The 26,975-nt window shown below is 50.3% G+C and overlaps 1 protein-coding gene across 1 annotated transcript in view; it reads left to right on the top strand.

The window, feature by feature from the left end:
* The window catches only part of SND1 (staphylococcal nuclease and tudor domain containing 1), a 406,636-nt gene that overhangs the window by 365,127 nt on the left and 14,534 nt on the right, over window positions 1-26,975 (top strand). The gene's annotated exons all lie outside the window — the stretch shown is intronic.

Below are 26,975 nucleotides of genomic sequence, written 5' to 3'. Positions count from 1 at the left end.
CCCCCAGCAAGAGGTGAGGTACCGCAAAGACAGAGACCTAAGTGGCTTTCCTCGTAGTCACACTTAGTAGCAGGGCCAAGGGCTGCCTGGAGCTGTTTCCACTCACTGTGTGAAGACACTCTCAGGGGGAGGCACACTTTCATCTTTCTGCCAAAGCATTAAAACCATCCCTCCATCTTCCTACTATACCCCTCTTCACTGTGCCTGTCTCTCCCTCACCAGAGCTGATGAAGGTTAAAGCGGCAAACACCTGGCCCCAGTCCTTCCCTTAGCTACACCTCCCCCAGGCCTGATCGGGCTGTATACTGACACTACAGGAGTTCTTTGTGGCCCTGTGCTTCTTGCCCTCCTGTACGCGCTTGCTTACTAGTGGGGGCCTCTGGGAGATGGAGTGGAAACCCTGTCGCAGCGGTGGGGGAGGGGCTTCCCCTTCCCTCCTTTTTTCAACCTCTTCTACCCTGAACATGTTTGATTGCCACATGAAATCTGAGGTCTCATCCCCATTCCTTTTCTGCACCTTTTTCTGACCGCAGGGATCAAAAGCATTGTGGGTGGGGTGGGGGAGGGGATGACACCCCAGCTGTAATTCTAGGTCCTGAGTTAGAACTGGCCAGCCTGTGTTGTTGTCTTTAATTCATCGACCCTGTAGAGAAGAGCCAGTTGACACTGATGGGCTGCACTTTTACAACATTTCTTCTTGGGCTGTCAGTTGTGTGTTTACGTGGTGAGTGTGCCTACAGGCCTTGGTGGGCACATTTGTGTGTCTGTGCATGCTGCCAGCCTTGGAGCAGGCCACACATATTACATCTCAATTCAGAAACATGTCTTAATGGTTCACAACGACAAATGTTACTGTCTTTAAGCTAAGCGGTTCAATTAGCTGTGATTGGAAAGAGTGGGAAAAACTAGGGAAACTCGCAGCTGATTTGGGAACAGCCTTGGGAACAGAGGAGGAGGAAGGTAATATTCCTCCCCTTAAGAATGGTCACGGTGGCTTGGCCAGCTGCTCGGCTAGGAGACAGCGTTACCCAGAGCAGTCTTTTGTTTGGGGATAGATGGGAGAGCAGACAGCCTCCAGGGGAGGTGTGACATCAGGTTCTCAAATGAGGTGAGGTGTATGTGCTTCCTCCCAGCTGCTAGAGTGTCAGTTCTCCAAACAGTCAGCACTCCCTTGTGTGTCTTCCCTGCCCTGCCAGTGCAGCACAGCGTGATCTCGGGCTACAGAGAATGCCCTCTGCCTCGGGCTTCTCACAGCTGTTCACATGACTGTTTGCCCATGGTCTTCCTGCCTACCAAACAGCAGAAGCTTTGGGGGATTGTGAGCCGTCACAGAGCGTTTTGAAGCTCCTTATGGGCAACTACAGACACTGTCCCTGCGCTGGCTCACAGGGTACTGCGTAGGGTGCACATGGTCGAGGCCTACGAAGTCTGCTGCCTCCTCTTTGCTGTCACCTTTTTACCCAGCCTGCCTTTCCATATTGTAGAGGGTTCCATGATTGATAGATCACCTGTCAAAGCCCCGCTGGTCCTCCCCTCCCCTGCATCTCCTTACCTAAGTATCCCAGCCGTCCCAGCAAGGACAGTTTTCTCTTCAGATGTCACTTGGACACAAGGCCAGCAGCTCCATCTTTCTTCTCTGTTCTCACCCAACCCTCCCACCACCTCCACCACGATTCTAAGCATGATTCAGCATTCAAGCCATTCACCAGGGTGGCGTTCCCATCCAACACACAGGCGTGGGGTCAGGAACACTAGCCCTGTCCACTCCTTACAGTCTCAGACCTCAGGCACCTCACTTCTTCAAAGCCAGGTTCACCCATAAAGCAGGGATGCTAACAGAGTCAGGATACAGTCGGAAGTGTGCCAGGGAGCAGTGGAGTGGTAAGGTCCAGGGCACAGTGGGTCTTGGGGCAATGAGACAAGGAGAAGGATTTGTGATTGTCTTGGAACCTTCCCTTGAAAGCCTCGCTGAAGCTGAAGAGGAAGTGTGTCCCAGACAGCACTGCTGTCTGAACCAAAAGCCATAGGCCCTGGTAGGCCTCTCTGTTCCATAACCTCAAGGGGACCCCGACAGTGTGGGGGTGGGGCGCAGGCTGCAGGGGAGGGACTGACAGGAAGAGACCTAAAACACTGTTATCTACCTGCTTCTTTTTTCCTTTTCTTTCTCATCTTCCTTTTTTCCCATGTTTATTTGAACACCCATGAAGACAAGTTTTGTTTTTTGTTCTGTTTTTTTTTTTTTTCTAAAATCTCTGGGTTTTGACAGTCTTAACTCGATTTTTCATAATTTTGGAAAAATGGGATCAAATAGATCTTGAAAAAAGAAAATCCCAAGAGCTCCACATTAATGTACCTCCCTCTTGCCTGTGTTCCCAGGTGACCCCCAGGGTCCCCACTGACCCTTACAAGTCCCATCATGACTGATTTCTACAGGCCAGTGACCACGCTGAAGCAAGGCGTGTCCTGCTGCTGCTGTGTTGTCTAAGATCCACGTTCTGCTCACATTCCCAGCAGTTCTGACCCCTGGAGCAATCCTTCCGAAAGCTCGCTTTGGCCTCTGGGTCCTGGCTGAGCTCTGCTCCTTCCCATCTCGGCATCCCTGCCCCTCCCACAGTCTCCATTCCTCATGTAACTCTAGTGTCCGTGCTTCTGCCGAGGCCCTTTTGTTGGTTCCCACATCATCTACCAGTGATCCAGCCAGTCCATTGTGTGGGTGGCGCTGCTGTGAGGAGGAGGAGGAGAGGAGGCTGTCTGAGGAAGGCCGCTCTTTCCTCCATACTTCTGAGCTGCTCTGTCTCGCCTCCATTGTAAGTCTGAGCTCGGCAAGTGCATCTCTAGGACCGTGGGTAGCAGTGGCTTTGCTGTGAGTGCAGCCTGGCCCTTCCAGTCCTGCCCCGTGTGCTCTGCTCCATGGAGCATCTTGGAGCCACCGTGCAAGTTTCCGACCCTGAGCCTGCCCTTCTAAAGACTTGGGTAGTGGCCTAGAAGGTCACTTGACACTAACAAGATCATTTTCTTTTAGGCTGAAAACTAAGCTTTGACATCACTGGCAAGGATGGAGAGAGAAGGACTACAACTTAGATGTGAAACACGATTTGCCATACATAGCAAAGCCCAGTCCTGTGTTTAAGTTCAGAAATCAGTTACACAATTACAAGATGAAGGTGACCCAGCTTGACAACAGTTCATCTGAAAATTACCCCGGGGGGTTTGTGTACTGTAAACTGTACACTAACAACAGTATGAAGTGACTGATAAAAATTGTATTGACAGGGGAATAGCATGGGTTGAAGGAGGTAGTTATTCCCCGCTGTTAAGCCTGGGACACGGTGTTTTCTTGTTAGCTAGTGCTGCATTTTTAAATCATTCTACTGCTGTTATAACTCTGTGTGTGTGTGTAATATGTTGGTCCACAACATTACTGTGATAACAGGACAACTCTGTGGAGCCAGTTCCCTTCTCCTATGTGGGTTTTGGGGGTTAAACTCAATCAGATCTTGAGACTTCTGCAAGCAGTCCTCAGGACCATCTCACCAGCCCTGGAGGTTCTTTTTTTTTTTAGGATTTATTTTATTATTCTTAGCTGTATGTCTGTGTGTGGGTCTATGTATGGAGATAGATGAATGCCCGTAGCAGCAGGGGCCAGAGACATCAAGTCCTCCTAGAATTACAGGCTGTTTTGAGCTGGGAGTTGAATGCGGGTCCTCTGAGAGCAGCGTGTGCCCCTAACCACTGAGGCATCTCTTCAGCCCCCTTCCTCCTAGAGAGTTCTTAGTACACTCAGGACATTGCTAAGAAGGGGTTCGAGTGGTGTCACTTACAGGACTTGCTCGTGGACTGGAAATCACTAGGGGAGAGAAAAGGGGAGCAGAACAAGCATTCCCAGTGCGTGGCTCTGCAGTGGGAGGAGACAGGGCAGGGACACTCTGTGTGCCGTGTGTACTGTGCTACGTTGCATTCTGTGTGTGGGGTGAGGACCACTCCATTGTGTTTTCTCCTTCAGTCCTAAAAGCAGCTAAGCTAAGTCAAGTTTGGATTCGGGGAACCTGTCCAGGTAATAAGAAAAAGGAATCTTGTTAGTTCTACGTTGTGCTGGAGTACAAAACCTAGACCACTAGGAGTTCAGACTGGAGAGATTAGAGGGCCTGAAAGAGGAAGAGGCCTAACAGCAAGATGGGCTCCTATAGAAGAAAGCTCCCAGGTACTGAACCACTTAATAGAAATTGATCTGTCAGAGGTATGGGGATGTCCACATCAGGAGGAGGGGGAGAGAAAGGTGACCTCGGGTTCCCGGAGAATATTCTGGAATTCCCTAAGACTTTAAGAAGGTAGCATGAAGCATAGCCCCTAGGCAGGAAGAGAACACTAGCGTGCTGCCAGCAGTTCATTTTCCCTGCTCAAGCTTACAGATTATAGGCCATTTATGCCCAGCTTTAGCCTAGTGCCCCTGTTCGCTCATCTCAACTGTCTGAACAGGCATCCATCTGGCAGCTTGTCTGTCAAGGATACATCTGCCCTCCTCCCGTTTTTAACTATGCTTCATTTCCACAGCTTGTCTTCCTACCTAGGGATAGGTTCTCTGAAGAAGTTCCGCCCCCCTCCTTCCCTCCATTGGTACAGGCTCCCCGTCATCAACATCCAAGCATCCACAGGAGGAAGGCGAGGGCACAGACATCCTGGTCCAGACAGAGCTGTCTTCCAGCAGGCGTGTTGATGAGGCTGTGTGTGGATCTGCATGCTCACACTGCAGCCTGATCGATGCCTGTCAGAGCTCAGCATCAGAGTGACAGCTGCGTGCCGGGCTGTTTGCTGGACACAGCTCGTCCGTCAAGGGAAATCAGACGAAATCCATCTTCTTGTCCAAAGAGCATCCCGACGGGCTGTGCCTGGAATGCAGTCCTATACTCCATCCTGCGTTCATGCCCTGAAAACCATTGCTCTTGGAATTTCAGTGTTTTATTGGTGGGTCCCCTGGGCAGGAGAATTATAGTCAGTGAATACTCCCAGCCCCCTCCCTGGAGCAACTTCCCTTTTGTCACTGCTAGTGTCATTGTATGGATGCTATACGTCCAGAGCATAAAAACTGACATAGTCATCCTAAACGGGTACAAGATAAACCATAAATGAGTTTTTCATTTTTTTTTTAAGTTGCAAGCCTATATTGAGTAGGACATAGCTAATGTAAAGGTTGTAGACAATTGGTAGGAAAGGGGCTCTTTGGAGAGTCTAATTAGAGAGGCAATTACGGGGCTTTAAGGTTTTCAGACTTGACAGGGACACACTTTGGCAAAGGTTCTATGTTTGTAAACCATTTGGGACTGCAGAAAGCTCTGCCTCCCTGTGTCTTGGCAGCTAGCCAGCTACTACCTCTCTCCTTTCCCTAAAGCCTCTTTTATCCCCTGCAAGCCTGTACCTGAACCTTCAAGGAGCCCCTCACCGGCCCTCAGCCACTCCAGCACTCCCATCCCCAGGCTGCTCCACTGCAGGCTCTTGAGTGAAGAGCAGGGCCCGTCCCACCTCTGTCTGAAGCTAAGCTGGTGGTTCTGTCCGTTCGCCTCCCCTCCTGTCAGGGTCTGAACAGTTCTTAGCATCCAAGAGGAAAGTGCAGCAGGCGGCCTGGCTCTTAGCAAGGTGGTATTTTTTTTCTCCCTCCTTGGAAGAGCAGAACACAAAATTGTTGGACAGATACAAGTGGGCTGGCCATCTGGGCAGCAGAGGAAAGAGGTCAGTCCAGGAGCAGGGGGTGGATCAGAGCAACTGAGAGAGGTGATGCTTCTCTGGTGGAGAAGGGCTGCCTTGCAAAACCCACAAGTATGGGGATTCTGGCTGAATGGCAGGCCAGGGAAAAGCCACAGTTCCAGAGGGCTCCTTTCCCTGCCCACCCTCAAAGGGCCTTTCAAAGCAGGCCAGGATTCTCTGGTATAACTGCCCTGGGGGTGCTGGGGATGCACTTGCTGGAATGGGCCCCCTGCCTGGGCCTCCTCTCCGCACTGCCCTACTTTGTCAAGCTGAACTCTCCTCACCCCAGGCCTGTGGAGTGCAGCAGTCAAATCTTTATTGCCTGCACACTGGAGCCTCTCTGCAATAAAAGAAAATAAAACAAGGTAATGGGAATGGCTAGTGCAGGGGGCAGCTCCCCAGAGAACGGGGCCTGCTGCCGCCTGTCTCCCCACCACCACCCATCACCTGTAAGATTATTGTCAGGGAGGCATCTGCTTCTCGCAGGCCTCCTTTCCAGTGGTCAGCAGGAGCTGCGGCTGCAGCGTGGACACAGGAGAGCTTGTGCAGGGGAACAGACCAGTCTGGGTGTGTCCTCCAGGATTCAGCCTCAGGAGATGACATTCTGCAAAAGGGCAGGGGAAACCAGAGAGGAGGGGAGGGGAGAGGAGAGAGGAGAGGAGAGGAGAGGAGAGGAGAGGAGAGGAGAGGAGTCCTGCCCAAGAGAGTCCCAAAGGACAGCAGAAGTCACTGTCCGCAGAGTCGCCGCTGTATCTATGGCAGGTGCTGGTAGAAAACTCATTGGAAGAGGTGTAGTCTGGAAAGGCCAAAGAAGAGTGCCTTGGCCCTGCCTGGCGCCTCTACCCAGGTCCCACCTCACACGTGCATTGGTCTGAGCAGCAGATATTTATGCCTTGCACGGAACATGGCATTAGCAGTGGGTCAAAGTCTCCAATAAGTCTCATTTTGTCATACAGCGTGTCTGACCCTTTGACCAGAGGAGCTTTTAGACTCCTCTCCCTAGCCCTTTTTCTCCTCTCCCTCTCCCTGGCTTCTCTATCCCCAGACTTGATCCAGACATGTTGATGAGCCTCGGCTTTCCCGCACACACACATGAGGCACTAAATCTTGCCTGCCTGCCTTGCGACCCACCATCATTTCCCAAGCTCACCTACGCCCATGAATGCTTAATTTAAAACTTCTGCTGCCTCTCAGCAGTTTGTGATTCTGAGGCCGATCTCAGCAGAGGAGACAAAACGGGCCTGATGAATGTACCCAGGGAAGTGAGCAGAAAACGATGTGGAGCATCTCTGTGATGTGAGGCCAGGCTTTCTTAACCATTTAGTGTAATAAGATGGATATCTACAGTGCCGAGTTGTTCTAATAGGATGGATTTCTACCTGATGTATCGGCCTGCAGGGTAGTTATGAGTTTTAAATTTCCTCATCTCTACAGCAATAAATTCTCTGGGCTTTTCAATTATAAACTCACTTCTTCTCAGTTGGGGAAGCTGGAAGAATTTTGTTTTGGTCAAGGTGAAAAGCAGCTGACAGAGTATGGGCTGGGGAAGGAAGGAGGCAGGCACACTGAGCATGAACCTCTCCATCCCTCCTGTGCAGCCCTGTGGGGACCAGTTCCCTCTGCTTTTGTCAGTTCCGTCTCCCCATAGGGATCTAAAGGAGTCCCTGTTACCAAGGTCAAGCCCCTCTCTGGGGGTTGCTTCAACACAGGGAGAAAAGCTGGAGAGACATGAAATGACAGGCCAGGAACGGGGTACCCTGGCTGGCCACCTCCAGATAGAAACCCAAGAAAACCTGGCTGCTGCAGTGGCTCCTAGGCTGTCAAGGAGGTGACTGAATTTCTGGGGCTTGACCCATGCTGAGCAGCAAGCAGAGAAAAGATAGGGAGTGTCCCAGAGGGTAATGAGCCCAGAGCTGCTAAGTGGAGTGCTCTGCAGGGGTCCTTTGGAGAGCCACTCAGGCAGATCCTGCTGAGGGACCCGCCTTTCCTAATGACTTTGCTTCCAAGGACGAGTCACCCAGGCCAAGAGCAAAGCAGCCAGGACAGCAGGAAGACAGATGCCTCTCCCCACATGCTGGCCGGAGCCTCACCTCAATTCCTTCAGGAAATTCAGGCATTTCGGAGTGTGATGCTTCCAGAAGCCCACAGAATCATTCTGGCCACAGGTTAATGACAAGAGGGAGGTTCTAAGAGCAAACAGAATTGAGTTCACATCCTGGCCTCTACTCTCACCAGATGACCTTGGGCAGATTCATCTTTGTTTTTTTAAATCCACATTTAATTAAATTTAACCAGCCATGTGTGGTGGTGCATGCCTTTAATCCCAGCACCTGGGAGGCAGAGGCAGGCGGATTGCTGTGAGTTCACGGCCAACCTGGTTTGCAAAGTGAGTCCAGGACAGCGAAGGCTACACAGAGAAACCCTGTATTGAAAAACCAGACCTTCAAAAAAAAAAAATATTAAATTTAACCAGTGCATGCTAACCAGGGCATCATGTGATATTTCTATGCAGTATACACTATAATGTCTTTAAATCAATGTAAACATCACTTACATTTTCATTTCTTGGAGGCAGGCTGTACTAGAGCTCTATAGATCAGGCTGGCCTTGAACTCAGAGTGATCCACATGCCTCTGCCTCTCAACTGTTGAGATTAAAGGCATGCGCCACCAGGACCAACTTCAAACATCATTTTTATGGTGAAAGCTGTCCAAGTCCCTTCTCCCGTCCTTCTGAAATGCACAGCACATCATTATTATCTATAGTCATCCCACTATGCAACAGCGTGTGAGAACTTCTTGCTTCTGTCTAACTATAACAGTACCCTCAGAGCGCCCTTCTCTTCTCGCCTTTCCTGCCTCTTCTAACACAAGGCTTTGTACCTGCGAGGCACGTGTTCTACCATAGAGCATGGTCCCCGGGCTAGTAGTATCCAGTAATCAGCCTTTCAACAAGCTGCTTAACTTGTGTGAGCCTCCAATTCCTTATCATTAGAATGGGCCTATAAAAAAGATACTTTATAAATGGTTGTTAGGACTACGTTAGTCTGTGTTGTGTCTAATGGTTCTCCTAGCCAGATCTCAAGAAATGTGGATTTCCTTCATGTTGCAGTAATTTGTATCCATTCCGCCTACAAAGCAAATAACTGACACAGGGAGACTGAAAAGTACTTTAATGCTGCCAGCACTTCCCCAGGCAGAACCTGAACTGATTCTAATCTACTCGTAAATAAACAAACTACTCTAAACCTTATTACATACATATATTCCAAGTACTTGACACTGTGATCCCTGGGCCGGTCCTATCAAGTCCTCTTCCCCGTCTCCTCCAACAGTCAAATGCTCCCTCTTCCCTCCAGGAAGCCCAGCCTTCCACTTCCTGTCCTTCTGCCCAGCTGATTGGCTAAACAGCTGTTATTGCCGGTTGATACACTCACTCAGCATTCCTCCACACCTTCACTTTTCCCAGATCTTCCCTTCAGATGTGGAGTTGACAGCTCTTACCTAGAACACTGATGACCCGCCCCTGCTGAGCCCGGCTGTTAGTCAAAGCCTACGCTCCAGACACAGCCTTGATGTGCCACACTGTGCCCCAGGACTAAGTATGGGCCCAGCTCTGAGTTCTCATCAGTTAATAAAACAGAAAAGAGCCTGTTTCTCTGAGCCAGACATTCTTTAGAAGCAAAGAAATCGATAACTGCCAGTGGTAGACATTTGTATGTCCTTTTCGTTCCACTCACTTTACCTGTGTTGGCCTACTGTGCGGATCAGACACCATACAGGAGCCTTGGGCTGACGAGCACCTCGCAGTCAGAGAAGATGGTCTGTGCTGTGTGTTGTCCAGAATTCTGTGGGAGCACAACAGCGGACTGGGTTAGACTTCTTGCAGGAGTCAGTAAGGACAAGTAGGTGTTAGCTCTCAGCAGGGAGAGAGAAAGGCATGCACTCCAGAGAGGTTACGACACACAGTCAGAATTTCATCTAACCGCGTGCGTGTCTCAGTGCAGATCTAAGCAGTATGTGCTTAACTGTGAGTAAACCTGTCTTGCATTCTCATAAAAGAAGCTCAGAGGCAGGTGGCCAGGTATAGTGTCTCCCAGTGTCAACAGGGCGCGTGTTCCTCTGTGTGTGTAGAGAGGTCCCTTTACCCCGCTCTGTACCCGCCATTCTCAAGGTAAAAGCTTTCCAAAGGACTGTGGCCATTCAGCTTTTCCTAGCCGGGGAGTCAAGAGGAGAAAGCACAAAGAAGCAACTGTTTGCTCCAAGTCTTGCCCCAGGATCTCTGCTAAATCTCACCAGTGTTAATACAGAGAGGAGAGACTGGGAGCCGTAATCTTGGAGCTGACCGTGTGAATGCCAAGATAACGAGAATAGAAAGGAAGGAGGCTCTTGGGATATCTCTACCACAAGTGGCAGGACGGAAAGGCGCAGGCTGCAGGGTGTGTTTAGGACAGGTCAGAGGCCATGTGGCATGAGGGGGTAGCAGGCGATAGAAATGAGACTAGAGGAGGGGACACACCCCACGCCTTCCCGCTAAGCCTCACGTCTGCCGCTAATTCAGCCAAGCAAGAGTTCCTGTGGGCAAGAAACAGCTCTCCAGGTCGCACTGTCCTCTCAGGGGGAGTTCCTTGCATAATCTAGAAGCCAAGGCCCAAAGCATCATAAGCCAGGCTACACGCTGGCCAGAAGCCAAGACCTTTTCCATGGAAAGCTATAGAACTTGGTTGCCCTGTGTATCAGAATTAGGTTTCTGTTACTGTGTGTGCGCAGTCAGTAAGAAGAGCCACCAGCATTTGTTAAGCATTTACTGTATATGTGACATGGTTCAAAGAGCTTAATATACATTAGCTCACTTAAACATTATGGAGATTTTCTGTTTCCTTACTCTTTTGTCACAGCTTGACTAAGTGTAAGCAAAGGTTTGAAATGCCTTTCTTTGAATTTAGAAGTGACAGACTCTGAATTTGAGCCCAAATAGTCTGACTCTGCAACTCTTACTGATAACCGGGGCAGTCATTAGGCATCCCAGCACCAAAGACAGATATGCGGAACGGAGGCAGGCGGGTAGGACAACCACACTGCTTGTGCTTCCTGCAGGGAAGGAGTGGAAACTAGAGCTAACTCTCCAGCCCAGCAGTGCCTGGGCCTTTAGCCTTGGCTGTGTCACTGTCACGGCACTGTTGTTTATTTGTTCTTTCCTCCCTCCCTCTTCTTTGATCTTGTTCTGTACGTTTTGACTTGGGGTGAGAGTACTCCATGGTCCATTCACAAGCGACCATGGTGTATTTTCATTTCCTCTCATTCCTTTGTCCCCATCATGATCACAGCAGGACAATTATGCACCTTGTCCGAGTTCCCATGCTTCCTTCTTTCCTTCCTGCCTTCTTAGGGGCATCCAGAATCCAGCCTCTGACTCATGCATGTCAGATCTGTGTGAGGAGGTGTTGGCCTCCTCTGAAGGGCAGCCCTGCCGAGCTTTGCTTCCAGTCTGCTTGCATTTGCCCCTGGCCCTTGCACATTGCACTGTCCCTCTCTTCCTCCTGCTAACATCTGCTTATGTTCCTGCTGATCTTGTCATCCTTCTTACCCTGCCCGTTACACATGGCTTTCAAAACTGCGCCTTAGACTACAACAGGGTTGTCTTTCTCCTCTATCAGAAGTCAACCCTGGCCTTTAAAACCCCGCCCCTTTCTAAAGCATGCTCTGATTCCTTCTCCCTCCATCAAAGCTGTCTGAGACTCTCCCCTGAACCTGTCCAGCATTTGCTGTCCATATCAGTGAGTTGTTATGTGTTTTACATGACGTTTTGTCACTAATTGACATGATGTGACTTCATTGTGTCTTCTCAGCTAAATCTCAGGCTCTTAACCGACCCCTCCCCCGCTTAGATCAGCTGCAGAGTCCTATGCCATGCTTTTCTACTTGACAAATGCCAAAAAAACTTCTCCTTGGTTGGTTGATTACAGCGAGCCCTCAGCCTCTTTATATATCCTTAGCGACTTTTATATGGTCCTGTTTCCTTGGCATTTGTCTTTTCATTTTGAAGAGCCATAGTCATGGCTGGATGTTATCACTGTCATCAGCTCAGCGGGGCAACCCTGGTGCTTCTGCAGTTCTTCTGTATCTTCCTGAGGCACACTGATTCCCCTGCAGTAGACTCAGGCCCCTGTGACACTATGAACCTGTATTTACTGCTGCCTGACTGGCCTTGGAAGCTATCTGTATAAAGAAAGCTCTGGATGACAGGAGTATAGCCACATGGAAAGCACTGCCCAGAAGCAGAAGAGCCCTGGCAAGCATGGTCTCTCCCCAAGGAGTGCAGGCTCTTTCTTCCTCAGGCCTCTTCCAGCACTACCTAGAATCCTGCTGTGTTTGTGCAAGCTCTGGGGGCCCAGATGGGTTAAACAGAGACAGGAGAACCACCACCTCATTCAGAAGGCAGAGCACATAAACAGAAGGCCATGGGAAGCACGAGCAAGTTGACCAGGAAGTGAAGGAAAGCCTCCTGGAAGACACCTTGCAAACTGCTGCCCATAGTTTCAGTCTAGATTCTGGTTAGCGCCTTTCAGAACAGCCGGACCAGTCCTAAATGGATAGTTTCCTCAGAGTGAGTTTTATCTCCCCTTAGCTGTGCAGGGAGACTCCTCGCCCACCCATCACGACCCTGATGTGGGTGTGTGGCCCTGAGACGGGAAGAGCTGTAAGAGATGGGAATGGGCAGCTCACACAGCAAGCAACCAGCTGACCCAGAGCAGAGCGTCCGTGAAGAAATACCAGAAGAAATGAGGCTGGTTGGGTGGGCGCATCAGCCCCGTAGTCTAACACGCTTCATCTGGAGAAAGTAAAGATGGTGAGAGCCTCTCTAGGCTTACCCCACCCTGCATCCCCTTACTCCCCCACCCCCCACCCCCAACCCATCTTCCTTGCAGCGGCTCAGTAAGTCCCTGCTTAGATGGAGATTAGGGTTGGCCTTTTCCTTCTTGCTTGCTGCCTCTGACCCTTCCTCTCTCCCCACTGGCTCTTAGCAGCAGCTCAGGGGCAGCGGGCCATAGAGAGCACCCCCAGAAGGCATTGAAAGAAATCATATTGCTTACATGGTCTTTACTCTGAGTGGTGGTGCGGTGGCAGGAGTCTCAGAGCTTTGTCCAGGCCACCGCGGCAGGAAGGCCACAGCAGGAGAAGCCGTGGTGACAGCAGAGGCTGCTTCCAAGTGTCCTCTGTAGGAAGAGGCAGCTCAACAGGTCAGTTCACTGTACCTCCTTCAGGTCAAAAGGATTCAGATGCTAATTGTGACTTCTGGGTGATCTTAGGAGACACTGACATCCTTATTTCCTCTCTGCAGTTTAAGAGCCCACCTTCCTTAGGGCACTCCTCCACACAGAGAGCAGAGAGCTATGAGATTCTGCCTAGTACCACAGAGCCAGGAGGCGGAGCAGAGTGAATGAAGCCAGCTACCCCTGTCTTGGAACAGGGCAGAGTCAGCCTGAACAGATATATTAGGGCGAAGGGACACCAAGTGGCTCCTGGGACTTTGTTATACTGAATTGTATTTGGGACATTTGGTTGAGATTAGAAGGAAGGAAAAAACCGAGACTAATGGAACACTGGTTCATGTCAGGAAGATAGAGTCCCTCAGCGGCCAAGATGTGACTCTGTACATGGTCTTTCCTGCCCCTAACAGCTCCCTAGTTTTGCATCTAGTCTCACTGTAGTAACCTGAATACTCTCAGAAGCCGAGTATCAGGCCCAAGAAGAGCTTGAAAGCCTGATTCGTGGGCTGTGTGCACAATGAAGGAAGAATATGGTTCCTCATACAATGTATCTCCTGCCCGTTGTTCCTTCCAGTCCCCTCCCTGGGCAGGGACCACTGAGACCTGCCACAGAATAAGGCAGACAGAGCTCAGGACAGGACTGCTGACTGTAATCCAGAAGTGTCTTAATGTAAACTCCAGGCCTACACTAAGTGTTTGGAAGGGCTTATAGCCAATTAGGGCTCCAATCTGAGAGGGTAAGTGATGCCATATTTTAATTGTCATTAGCAATAAAAAGTCAGCAGCAAGGAAGCCCAGCCTCTCCACATAGATGAGGGCAGGGCCCAGTCATTAACCAGGCCAATCTGGCCTCTGGCAGGCTGCATTTATCCTTATTTCACATGTACATGCTCAAACCTTATAATGGTGGCTTTTACCCATGGGCTTTTCTGTGCATTACTGAAAGGCCAGAGAGATCATGCGCTTCTTGGGTCACAGAAAGCAAGAATCAAGTCGTTCTCTGTGCAGAAGGGTGGACACAGAACAGCCCTCTAGCACTGATACTGCTTAGGCTCAAAGACCAGTCCTCCAGGCTCGGCAGCATCTCAAAGGCTGTTTCCTCTTCTCTGTGGTAGGGATTTGAAACCATTTGGAAGCATGTAGCAGACAGGGCCATAGCCTTAAAAGTGTTCCAATCTCTTCTTTCCTAGGTCTAAAAGCAACTCCTTTATGGGGTCCAAGACGAGCCTAGGACTTTCTGTTCTTTTGTGTACACTTTCCTGGACTGTAACTTAATGTACCAAGCACAGATCAGTAAAGGGTGCCTTCCGTGTACACTGCATGCACAGTGCATGGGTTGGCACACAGAGGCAGGATGGATTAAAGAAGGTAGGGAGGAATGCAGGACCAGGGCTTCCTCTAGATGGTCTGCGAGGATGGGTGGTAAGGGAAGCAGGCAGTCAAGCTTTTTGCTGTGTCCCTTTTTATGGTCCGTAAGAGGAATGAGTATCTGAGTCCCTTTTGCTAAGAAGTCAGGTCGTAGTAGAGAAAAACACCCCGATAGTTTGTGAGTAGACCGTATGGCCATAGCCCAAGTTTATTCTGCATTCTCCCAGAGGCCTAAGACCTCCTGGCACTCACAGGCGACCTGTAGCATAAAGCTTTCTCAGTCCTTGTTCCCTAAGTGACAGGCCTGACCTATATCACCTGACTCCTTGCTTGGAAGATTTAGCACTGACCTCTGCGGCCTCACGCCAGCATCTGCCTTACCCTCTTAGCTCCTGCACACTGTTCCTCGTGTGTCATGTCTGCCTTGCTCTTCACCCCTTCCTTGCTGAGGGATCAGTAACCAGGAGTCCAGGAGGAGGTCTACACGGCTGCTGCCTGCACTCATGCCTGGATAAATAGAGGAATCCATCCTCGCTCCAATTAATATTCAGCCCAGGCAAAGCCAAGTACGAAAGAGCCCCTTCTGCTTGCTATGTGTGGGCTGCTTCTGAGTCATCAGCACTGACTGCCCTGACCAAGGCCAGGCTTCGGCCCACTGGCCTCCCATGGGCAGGTCTGCTACAGCAGGCAGCGGTGGGCCAGCCTGTGTGGCAGAGTGTGTCTCCGTGTGGCAGAGTGTGTCTCCGTGTGACAGGGCGTGTCTCCGTGTGGCGTCTCTCGTCATCTCATGACACTGTGTGCATACAGTGGTTAAGTACTTCCTCCCAGTCTGCTGGTGGCGATCTGAGGAAACAGGATCTTTTCTCTTCCATCTGCATACTGGATGCTTACCAGGGACCGTTCAGAAGTGTCCATTCTGCTGTGGTGGAGTGAGATGAGCCTAAGTGTATGCTGACACGGTTCATGTGAAATGGGGACTGCCAACTCCAGTGGGCAGGAGTTTGCCGCTGACGTAGTAGGAGGAACATGCTAACCCAAGGGAGTTGCGTGTGCTGAGGTCTGGAACCGCAGAGCATGTGTGGAATAGGAGGCACTTGGCATAATTAGATTAAAATAGTGAGGGACGTAAGACCTAGCCAGTCGTAGTTATGAAGGTGCTTAATACTGTACTATGTTGAGAAATTTGAATTTCAGCAGAGAATAAAGAAAGAACTTTAGCAGAATGGCGACAGATACAGATTTTTAAAAAATTAACATGGATTGAGTACTTACTCTAAGCTAGGCTCTTTTTAAGTGTTTTACATATTCTTCATCAAAGCCCCTTTGCTCATTTGACACAGAGGATTTTCTAAGCCCATAATGATTAAATATGTTACGTTTAGCCATGTTGCTAGTCAGTAAGACAAGATTTGCAACAGGTCATCTTGCTCTAAAGCCTGCACCCAACCACTGTACTACATTGCCTAGAATAAGCCACAGCCCTCGGGAAGGCAGAGGGGCTGATGAGGGGGGTTGTGACCTACAGCCAAGACCCAGCCTAGAGTGTGGAACAGCAAGAGTAATAAACGGAAGAAGAATCCCAGTGAATAGAACAGTGTGAGTGGAGGTCCTCTGTGACAGTGGAGGCCAGGATGTGCCCCTTGCTGACACCTGAGAGGAGTGGGCTTCATAGTGCAGGTAAGAGACCGGCACCGGGGTCATTCCGTTCATCTCTGCCTGGCAGGGATGGATTTGGTAGTGAGGCGTAGGTTGTCAGTATATCTGGCCACTTAGAGCAGGAGGCTGCAGGAACTGGCCACGGCTTGAAATGTTCCCTGGGAATATCTATGCTCCTGGCTGAGATTAAGAAAAAGCCAAGACTGAGAACCAGAGACCTAAAAACAGACCCTTTCAAAAAGATAGGGGTTGCTTAGCTTGGTCAGATCATTTGAAAGGTCAGAAATGATAAAGTCTACAAAGAAATTATTAAAATGGCAATTAAGAGGTCCTGGGTGACCTTTTGAAGTAATAGTGACAAGTGGAAATAGTGACCACAGGAGCTGGCTCCATTGGGAGGGAAGGGAGTAAGCAGGTACAGAAAGCTCTTTGGATGGAGAGAAAAGGGTGGCCAGGCCAGGCTTCCTGAAAGGTAAGATTTAGTAGGCAGTGATAGAAAGCAATCAGAAAGGCAGTATAGAAGATAGCTGACAGAAGCAAGTGTCCAAGGAAACAGAAAGAGGGTGTGATCTAGTGCCTGGCTGATTTCTTTTTCCCTTCAAAATGGATGAAAGGGAGAGAAATAGCCACGGGTGACAATCTAAGTGGTTCTTCTAGCTAAGCAAAGCGTAGGTCCTCTCAGTGGCATTGCCCACTGTGCCTCAGGTGGAGGAGTGTGAGAACTGTGGCCTGCAGTGGAAAGCTGACATTGAATATGACCACCTGATAGGACATTTAGTTACTTAATGTCCATGCAAGAGATTTGCAGCCTCAGGCAGCTACACCACAGATCATATACACATTGATTTTCCTACTACAAAAATAGGCTGAAGCCCAGCTCTGTCCCTTCAAGGCAGATATACCTTTGAAGCCAGAGAATACACTAGCTGGGCTTGGACGAGGCCATTCGGAGTGGCCTCATGGCCCAAGCCAAGGTCTGTAACAGAGTGTTGTGTTGCGGTTAAATGTTTATTATTAGGCTTTTAAAATAGCCTTTGTTAACCTGGGACTTGACAGATATTAATCCCCTAAACTACTTCCCATAGTAGGGCAGGTATGGAATTCCTGTCCCAATCCTATGCCATCTGGTTCTAATAATTTCTATCAAGCTACCTCCCATCCATAATCCCATATACTTGATGATGCTCTTCATCTGGGCCAGATTCTCCATCCACGCCAGCCATGTGCTTCTCCACCTAACCTATGATGGTGCAGCCTCCTTCTCCCCTCCTCTCTTCTGGTCTCTCTTCCTCCCCAGATTCTCTCTCCTCCCCCAGCCTGGGAACCTTACCCACACCTATCCCATTTGCCCTGCCCAGGTGTGATGGCCTTTTATTGGTCAAATAGGTTAGGCTCTCAGGTAAGGTACTGGTGGGCCAGAGACCTGCAAGCAGTAATTAGCATCAAAATGCATCCGACCAACCTCCAACAGAGCTGTCTGGAGGCACCCAATAGAAAGCAGTCTTTCCCACCTCCCTTTGACTAGGACCGCTCTCCACAGCAGCTAGCAAGCCACCGAAGGAACTGGACCATTCCAAAGACCTCAAAGCCTGCCTCTTGCTCGGTCACACCTCCTGCAGGAAGCTTGGGGAAGAAAGAGTTAACTCTCCCTCCGGCCTCCGGCCTGGGGTTTTCCTGGGAAGATGAACAGTCTGCTTTCCTTATTGTCTGCACCAAAGGAACAGATTGCGTCAGTTGTAAACTGTGTTACCGCTTGCAAAGGCCTGGAGTCAGCAGGTTCCCATTTCCCAGCAGACGCCAACGATGCTGACCGCCTTGGCTTCTGCCTCTCCGCCTCGGGCAGGATGGAAAGTGTGTTCCCACCCTCCCATCATCCTGCCCTCACAGTAGAGGCTGGAGAGAAGGGAGCCTTCTACCCCAGTCATCCCACTTGCTACCCAGGCTTTCCCTGCTACCGTTTCCAGTAGCTCCTTGGCCCCTTTTGCTGTTGTGCCGCCCTGGCTGGACTTCTGGGCACTCCTAGGGCTTTGGCATGGCTCAGGGCTAAGATGTCAGAAAAGAGATTGTTTGGAAAAGCCATTATCAATATGAATTAGAAGTGAGAGATTATGTGGTGTGGAGGTGAAAGGGCATCTCAAGGAGGCATTGGTGGGGATGGAGCCATGCTGTGCCAGCGGCCTGTGAAAGAGCTTGCTGCTGCCTGCCTCCAGCCTGCCCACTCCCCACTGCACCACGCTGCTGCCGCCGGTAATTAGACCCAGGAGGCCTTTCATAGGCACAGCCTCCCAGCTCCCAGAGCATTGAATTATTAATTGCATTGTGTTAATGTTCATCGTCTCTGAAAGAAGTTGGTATGTGTGTGGCCGCGAGGGGAGGCCTTGAGTTAGCCGTGTTAAACTGCTACTATATTAAGGTGAAGTGTCTCTTCGCATTCACACTCCGGCCATGCCAGCAACACTACAGCTTTCATGCAGCATCAGTGACAGTGGAAAACCCAGCTGTATGGCATGGCTCCCTGTCTGTGTCATACAAGGATCTCAGTTCTGCTCACAAAAAGCTGGGCAGAATGAGTGGCTTGGAGTCTTTGACTGGTGATGATGTAGCGGAATAATTGACTCAGATAGTTTATTATTTTGTTGAGGGGGTCTTTTGGTTTATTTGTTTTGTGTTTGTTTGTTTGTTTGTTTGTTTTTTAATTAGTTTATTTGGAATCACAGTTTGGGAAACCCAAGAGGACGCATTGTTACCAGCACTGGCATCATAGTGGTGCGTGACATTATATCTGGAGCACCTGTAAAGGAAAAACAATGTATGAAATACAAACAGAAAACTAGAGAAGAAGGGAGGGACTGGCCTACTCCGCTGTAAAACAAGCTGATCCTTCCAGCGGTGGTGTCCCTGTGACCCGATACCCTTCCACCAGCTCCCACTTTTTGGTTGGTTGGTTGGTTTGGTGATGGTGGTGTGTTGAGACAAGATCTCATTGTGTAAACCAAGCTAGACTCACAGTCCTCCTACTTCAGCCTCCAAAGTTCTGAGGTTACATGTATGAACTACCATACCCACTTTAGCCTCGTTGTAAAGATTCCCCACTTTTCCCACTACCATGCCTAGGATACACCCAGGCTTTCAGACCAAGGTTGCACCACATGAACCTATTGACAACCAACCATAGCCAAGCCATAGAGGAAGAAGCTGGAGAGTCCCGGAGCTCACGCTATGACGTAATCTATCTTTCCGCTTACCCACTTCCCTTCCATCATTTCCCCTCTGGGACATTCCCTGCGTGCCCTCCTTTCTCATGTGAGCCATTGCTCTTCTCTTGACACTCGCACCTTCCGTGTCTGCTCCCTTACCGCAGCCTCAGACCATCCAGACCAAAGAGAACCTCAGAAATGGTTCAGTTCTCGCTTCACTGAGCCCAAAGCAGGGGTGATGCACCAACCAATGGGAGAGTGAGCTCTGTTAACCATGGCGTCCAGTGCTTCTCTCTAGCCCTCATTGGTTATCTGGGCCTTATACCCTGCCTGTCCCTGATGACTTGAGGGAGTGGAAAGCCTGAGTGTGGCCAGTATGGGAATGGTGGGGATTTCTGCCTCTAAAGCCTGTCATTGGAACCCCCAACATGATCTCCCCAGAGCTAGCCCCAAGGTTTCCTGGCCCACCCTGTGGAGAAACCTGCATTTGAACTATGCAGGTCAGACTTCCTTTCCAACCCCAGGGGGCTGTGTTCCAGGCCTTCTCCCAAGCCCTACCTAGAGCTCAGGCTGACTGGAGGCTCCATTTTCTGTACTGCCTTAGGCATAGGCTTGCCAGTCCCCTGTGGGAGAGACTACTGTTGCCCCATCTTCCTGGCAAACACAGGAAAGGCTAGTTTATATGTGTGTGGTCCTCTGCCCATAGGCACTAAATCCCATGGGACTATCTACTTGGGCTGCCCACATTCATTGCACAGCCCTTCCCTGGTTCCACCTCTCACCTTTGGTGCCCTACCTGCCTTACTTAATTCAGCAGAGGCAATCTCTAATGAATACTTTCTTTTTTTCCCCCCATGGTCCCGTGGAAGAGCTTCAGGAGGAGAATGTGGCTCCCTCTGCCCTTTAGTAACTCTAGGCATCCAGAGCAGCGTCTGCAATAGAAGTCAGGGCACACACCAAACCCCCAGGCTGAGCTAGGGCTCCCTTTGTGGTTTAATACCTGGGCAGTTTTATAATGTTTCCCACCTTAGGAGCAAACGCGCATACACGCATACACACACACACACACACACACACACATCACCCCTCCCTCACTTTAGGACAGATTATAGAATGGGGAAGCTAAGTGGCTAGGAAGGCCAGAAGTTAAGGGAAGGTGTTAGCGTTTATGAACCGATCAGGCTTGCCTGGCTTTTCTTCTCTCCCTTCCTCCACACCCTTGGCAAACCCCAAGTGGCTCCCTAGCCTGCACTGCACCCCAGGCAGGGCGTATGTTCCCGCTTAGAGCAGGAGAATGACTCAGCCCACTGCCTATCTGCTGAAGCAGTCCCTGTGTTAAGGAGTTGGGCAGAATCCAGACCAGAGGGGAAAGGGGGACAACTTGGAGGCGGAGACAGAAACTGAGTATATATTTCTGGAAGTGAGGGCACCGAGGCCACTGAGAGAGTAGCTGTAAAAATGACACAGATTGCTGGCCACCACCATCCTCCCTCTGCTCCAAGCACTGGTGGTCGCTCCCAGGTTGTCTTTTCCTCCTCCCTCTTCTTGCCTTCCTTACCCAGCCTCTGCCAATAAGAAAGAGCACACAGCCCAGCTGGGTGGGCACTGAGGTGTGTGCGTTGCCTGGGCACCAGGAGCTCTTCCTCGGTAATTAGGAGACTTGCAGATTAACAGCCTGTGTCGTTTTATTAATTTGGTAAATAAGCCAGAACAATTTCATTAGTGGCACATTAATGTGCTTGGGAGCAGGAGGGTGTGTCCCACTGTGAGGCAGAAGGTCCCTCTGACTGCCCCAGCCCACAAACAGGCCAGGTCCAGTGTGTCCTTTTGTCCCCCTGGGCATGATTAGCTCTCAGCTCTCACCCCCTTTAGCTTGATGATGAAGGAAAACACACACACACACACACACACACACACACACACACACACACACACACACACACACACTGCAGGTAGGCATCTGTCTATTCAGGTGGATTTGGGGACAGTCACCCATCACTTCCTGTCAACCCATTTGGCTTACTTTCACTCTTCCATAAGGACCCCCAGAGTAGGTTTCTTTGTGCAGAGCTCAGTACATAGCTTGACCAAGCAGGGCTGCTTCTGCATGTGACCCACCCAGACATGTAGAACCAGCCACGAGCTCTCGGCGTTAGTGATGGAGAAGAAGCATTTCCATGTTTTCCCACTTAGTACCCAGAACTCCCTCTCCTTGTCTTACAGTTAAGGAGACAAATCTGGAAGAGTAGTTTTGTCCTGCCCCAGAATTCTCAGCAAGTGCTAAGGGTTGAGCCACTGCCCTTCAGCTCCCCAATGCATGCGCTTTCCAGCCCCTCCCAACCCAAGCAGCAGGCGCTCCCAAGCTCTGGGGAGGGTTTGAGTGTAAAAAAGCTTCATTCCCTGGTGGAACCGATGTTCTAATTACAGGATGAAGACACTTGAGCAGGCAGCAAAGAAAATGGTGATGATAGTGGTCGTGAAGAAACATTTACATACCCACACCCTTTGTGCATTTAATTTATTTATACTGGACTCATTTACTGATGATAACAAACCCTATGGGGTAGGCACGGAGGGGTTAAGCGACTCACCAAAGTGCAAGCAAGTAGTGAGTGGATTTGAACTCTGGCCACCTACCATCTCCACAGTCCACATTCTCAGCTGCCGTGCAGCACTTGGCACCCTCAAAGCCAGAAGGAGCAGAATGAGTCCCCATGTATTCATTCCTAGGGTGACATTCTGCAGGTGGTGCAGGTAATGTTGAAACCAAGCAGAGCACAGCTCGCTGGGGCTGGTCTAGCTCTGGTATCTAGCAGCTACAAAACCCACAGTCACTCTGTCACCATCGAGGGCAGAGGCCTAGAGGTGCTGGCAGAACCAGGAAGGCAAGCTGAAGTGCCTCTCAACTCCCGAGGGGTACACCTGACCTTCAGCTCATCCGCCTAGCTAGCTACCCCAAGCCACTGCCTCTCAGAGTCTGCCAGGAAGTCCTCACCTCTTCAAGTACCGTGTTTCCTTAGCTCTCCGCTCTATCATACTCACAGCGAGAGACTGAGGAGCCACCATCTGTCTGCTTATATATAAACATACACATATCCTGAGCTACCTCCAGGACCATGAGTAGCCATGTGTGAAAACAGCAAATGCCCACTCCCAGAGGATGACTACCCATGGTCATCACCTACGATCTCAATTCCTTGATGTCACCTGCATTGTAAGTGTCCTCTCTCAGAAACTAGAGTCCACATCACTTGAGGAACACTCTGAGGTGCTGAAGAGACTGTACAGATAGCTTTCTTTGCAGTTTACACAGCACTCCATGGGTAAGATCCCAGTTAATGCTTGCAGTCGCCAGTTGGGCAAGAAGACGCTTCTTGTATACTTCACAAGAATAAATCTCCAGGAGCTACTGTCTGTAATTGGAGACAACTTGTAAGGAATCGCTCTCCCTAGATAAGTCCATATGTACTCAGTCCTCATCACTTGTAGGTTTTGTGTTTGCAAATTTGCATGCTCACTAACCCCAAGAGCAATTCCTGCAGGCGCTTGTAAACATGCAGAGTGGCGAGAAGCTTGAGTTACTTGGCAGGTGGAACAAGACAATACTGCAGCTCTCTTGGTGACATAGGGTCTCATGAAGGGGTGTGAGGGGTGGCCAACCTTGAGCTCCTGGTCCCCTGGATGCACCTTCCCTTCCAAGTACCAGGAGTGCAGGCATAGACCACAATGCTTAGCACTTTGAGCCTTTTATCTGTCTATTTATTTTTAGACTGTGGCTGTAGCTGGCCTGGAACTCTTTTTGCAGACTAGGGTGGCCTAGAAGAGATCTGTCTGCCTCTGCCTCCCACTTGCAGGCAGTGTAGGATGCCTGGGCAATCTCACCTCCTTGTTTTAGCTCTTTGTGATCTGTTAAGTGTCTTGAGTTGGGGTGGGGGTGGGCAATGCTTTTTCTTTGTGATTTTTTTATTTTTATTTATTTTTTATTTATTTATTTTTGGTCATAGAAAATAGTCCCAATCGAGAATGCTTCAAGAAAGCTTAAAGAAAAAGTACATGTTACATAACTGTCATTCAGGCCTGACCTCTTACAGCGCTATTGTCTGAGAGCTCAATGTAAATGAATCAGTGATATATATTAAATAACATATCTTTAAACAGAAACACATTTAGAGCAAGGTTAGATATTAATCATTTGACAAACAGGTAATAATAAGGGCTCCCAGGTTTCTAAAGCTTTTGTTCCCTCTGGGAATAATGGTTCAGTACTTTCCTTTTCCTTTCTTCCTTTCTGTTTTGCTTTTTTGTTTGGCTTGGTTTGGCTTTTTTCAAGACAGGGTTTCTCTGTATGGTCCTGGCTGTCCTGGAACTTGCTTTGTAGACCAGGCTGGCCTTGAACTCACAAATATCCTCCCCTTGCCTCTTCCTCCTGAGTCCTGGGACTAAAGGCATATGCCACCACACGTGGCAGTTAGGTGTTTCAATTCAGTGTTCATGGTCACTTTATAGAACTGTCATGGATAGCAAGGATAGACTTTGTGGGCTGTGGCCGTAGCTCAGTGGTAGAGCAGCAGCCTAGTATACACATACCACTATAAGAAGAAAGAATAAACCAGACATGATGGCACACTCTTGTAATGCCAGCACTTGGGAGATAGAGGCAAGAGAATCAAAAATTCAAGGTCACACTCGGCAACAAAGTGAGTTTGGGGCCAGCCTGGGCTACATGAGACCCCCTGCCTCTAAACAAAAGAAGGTCTCTGTGTAGCATCTTTTTTGCTCTCCCTCTCCGTGAGCATGTCTGTTTCACACAGATGCCTGTGTTGCCTATGCTAGACCTTGAACTCCTGGGCTCAAATGACCACCCTGCCTCAGTCTTCTAAATATTCTAAGGAGCTAGGACTATAAATACGCACAGCCGTGCTTGGCTCTTTTGGGGGAATGAGGAGGAAATGTCAGAAGCTGGAGCCCTGGAGCTAAACAGAGAGTAGAATTTGTATAGGTGCAGATGCTGCTACAGTTACACCACAGATGCCTGGCACTCAGTGTAAAGAAGTGGAGAGGGCTGGACAAACAGCCCACCGCAGGAGCTCCCTCATTAGCCTCTCCTCACGAGGCCCAAAGGTCTCTCTGCCAGAAAAGACTCACAGACTTCCAGCGCCCATGCAGGACGGTGGACCTATAGCATGGAACTTGACTGCAGGGACCAGGAGCCAAGTAACTCCGGAGCCTGCAGAAACAGTAGCCCAGCTGCCTTCCCCCGAGAGCCTTTGTTTGATTGAGAAATTACTATGTCGTTGGCAGCTGTAATGAAAGAGGAAGCTGAGCCCCACTGGCGACAGCTTTATCTCCCTCTACAGCCCCAGATGGAACCAGTGGCAGCACACTGCCCAAGGCCAGAGATTTCTTTCCTCTGCTGCTAGCTGGGCCTAGGGACTTGTCAAGCCCAAGTTAGCACATCGATTGCAGGCAGAAAGAAGCTGAATACATGTGAGGTCTGGGCTTGCTTGCCAGGGAGAATCCATTGCTCCTTCGTGTATTGGCCCCAGGTGTGTCCACTGCTTGCAGGTTCTCCCAGGCGAATCCTGAAGAAGCATCTGGATTCTGGCTTCAGAAAAGTTGTTGTCAGGTTGGGGTTTGCCATGTGTAGTGAGGTCTGAGCGTGGCACTGTGTAGGATGAGAGAGACTGTTCCTGCCTGGTTGCCTCAGCAACCCATCTCTGAGCTCCTTACATCAGTGCCAACAACCCAACCCACTGCAAAAAAAACCACACTGGCCCACTGCAAGCTGCCTGGGGGCCTGCCGAGCTTGGAGGGAAGCTGTGTGGCTGTGTAGGGGAGCCATCCTCTGTTTTAGGGGGACGAAACACTTGGCTATTAGAACTGCGGAACACTGCGGGTCAGGGAAGGAGGAAACTGGTGTGGGCTTGGGCTCCATGTTGGCTGGGAACCGAACCAGCCTCATTTGCTTTTGGCTGGGCACCTGTCCCCCGAGCTTCGAAATACAAGGCAAACAGCCTGTCTGTTCTTCCCACTGCCGCCCCCGAGTTCCTCTGAGACCTACTGCTTCTTGGCCTTGGCCTGTTTGGTAAAACTTGGCAAATCAGGAAAGGTGGTCTTCCACAGTGACATCCTGCCCATCACAGCTTTTATCCTGTGGCCTCTGCAGTCCACCCAGTCCTCTCCCTGCGGGGCACTCAAGCTTGCAGTGCCCTGGGCTTTTGCGAGGTGGATCATAGCACCCAACCCTCACAAGTTAATTGCTAGACTTGGAGAAAGGAGAAACCTGTCTGTACACCTGGCAGACGCTAACTGCTGGCTCTTCCCACGACATGTAGGCTCTGCTGAAGAGCTACAAGGACCTAAGTCTGGCTTGTGGAGGGGCCAGCATTACCTCAGCAGGAGGAGGGGCTGCTCCTGGGTCAAGCCCAGGGCGAGGGTGAGCTCGGCCTGCTGCAGGCAGTGTAAAAAGACAAGGCAAGCCACCGTCGTTTAGTTCCACTTGCATCGCTCCTGGTTTCCCTGCAGACTGACAGTGGAGCCAGGTGGAGTCTGCACAACAGTGTTTTCTTGAGACCCCCATGGGCCTGCATATCCCTTCATTGCCGTTCCCCAATCTAAACTGCCATTCTCCTCAGAGGATTAGGAGTGGGCCTAAGGACCAGGACCCTGGTGACAACTAGGATAAAGGCAGGACTCCTCCCTGCCACTGCCCCTGTTGCCTTTTATCCCCATTATCCTGTCTCTGCCCCTCCCCAGCCCTGGCACCTTTGTTTATTTTAGGAGAGTAAGGTCACCAGACATGTCCCAACTGCCCACTGTCATTCCTTCTAGCCCTCTGCCACTGGCACCGGCTCAGGCTTTGAGAATTCCCAGGTATTTAGACATCCATTTTATTGCTTAATCGAGCTTGAAGCCATTTAAATTAATACAAGTTTTTACATTTAGCAGCAAAGGCTATTATGGGCCCCTTTAGCTGAGGAGGAACGAGGGTCGGGAGGGAATCAGGAAGGATTTTTATCGTGGGCCATTGCTTTTCTGAGGGAGGGGCAGCTTGGCCTCCCCAAAAGTCACCACCCTGAGGCACCCTCTTGGAGGAACAGTGTGTGCCAGCTCTGAGGGCCTAGGGATACAGCCGTCCATGAAAAGTGCCTAAGGCCCCTCAAACTCTGACCCAGGGTCTGAGGTCATGACCCCACCTATGTACTGTCTGTCCCCCATTTGAAGGTTGACCTTCTGTGGAGCCACCCTCCTGCTCCCCCATACTGTCCCACATGCTAATGCAGCTCCACCCACAGCCTCTGCCACCCTTACCTGCCCTCCCCTCTCCTCCCCTGGCTTTCTGGATGCCTCCTTAATTGCCTCCATGAAACATTAATCCTTTCAGTTCTTCTAGAAGAATTCAGTCTCCCTCTCCCCAGGGATTCTCTTGCTCCTGAGCCGCCTGTCTTCCCCACAGGAGCTGGGGTGGATGAGGAAGGGTAGGGCGCACCGGGTGCATTCAGCCTGCTTCTCACCTCACTGCTGCACACACATGCACAGCCAAGCAGAGGGCCTCGTCAGCCTGAGTGAGTCAAGTGCACCCAGTAGCTCCCTGCCAAATGGAAGGGGCGGGGGAGAGAAAGCAGAATGGTGAGCCTTGAGTGCTGCGCTCTGCACGGCTGCAGGGGTTGACCTAAGTGGGTCAGCAAGGACGTGAAGAAAAGACAAGCACATGACACAGACAAGCTGGGATCGGGCGGCCGGGG

This window comes from Acomys minous, assembly GCF_964271855.1.
Source record: "Acomys minous genome assembly, chromosome: 6".
NCBI lineage: Eukaryota > Metazoa > Chordata > Mammalia > Rodentia > Muridae > Acomys > Acomys minous.
This window is presented reverse-complemented; position numbering and strand designations above follow the sequence as displayed.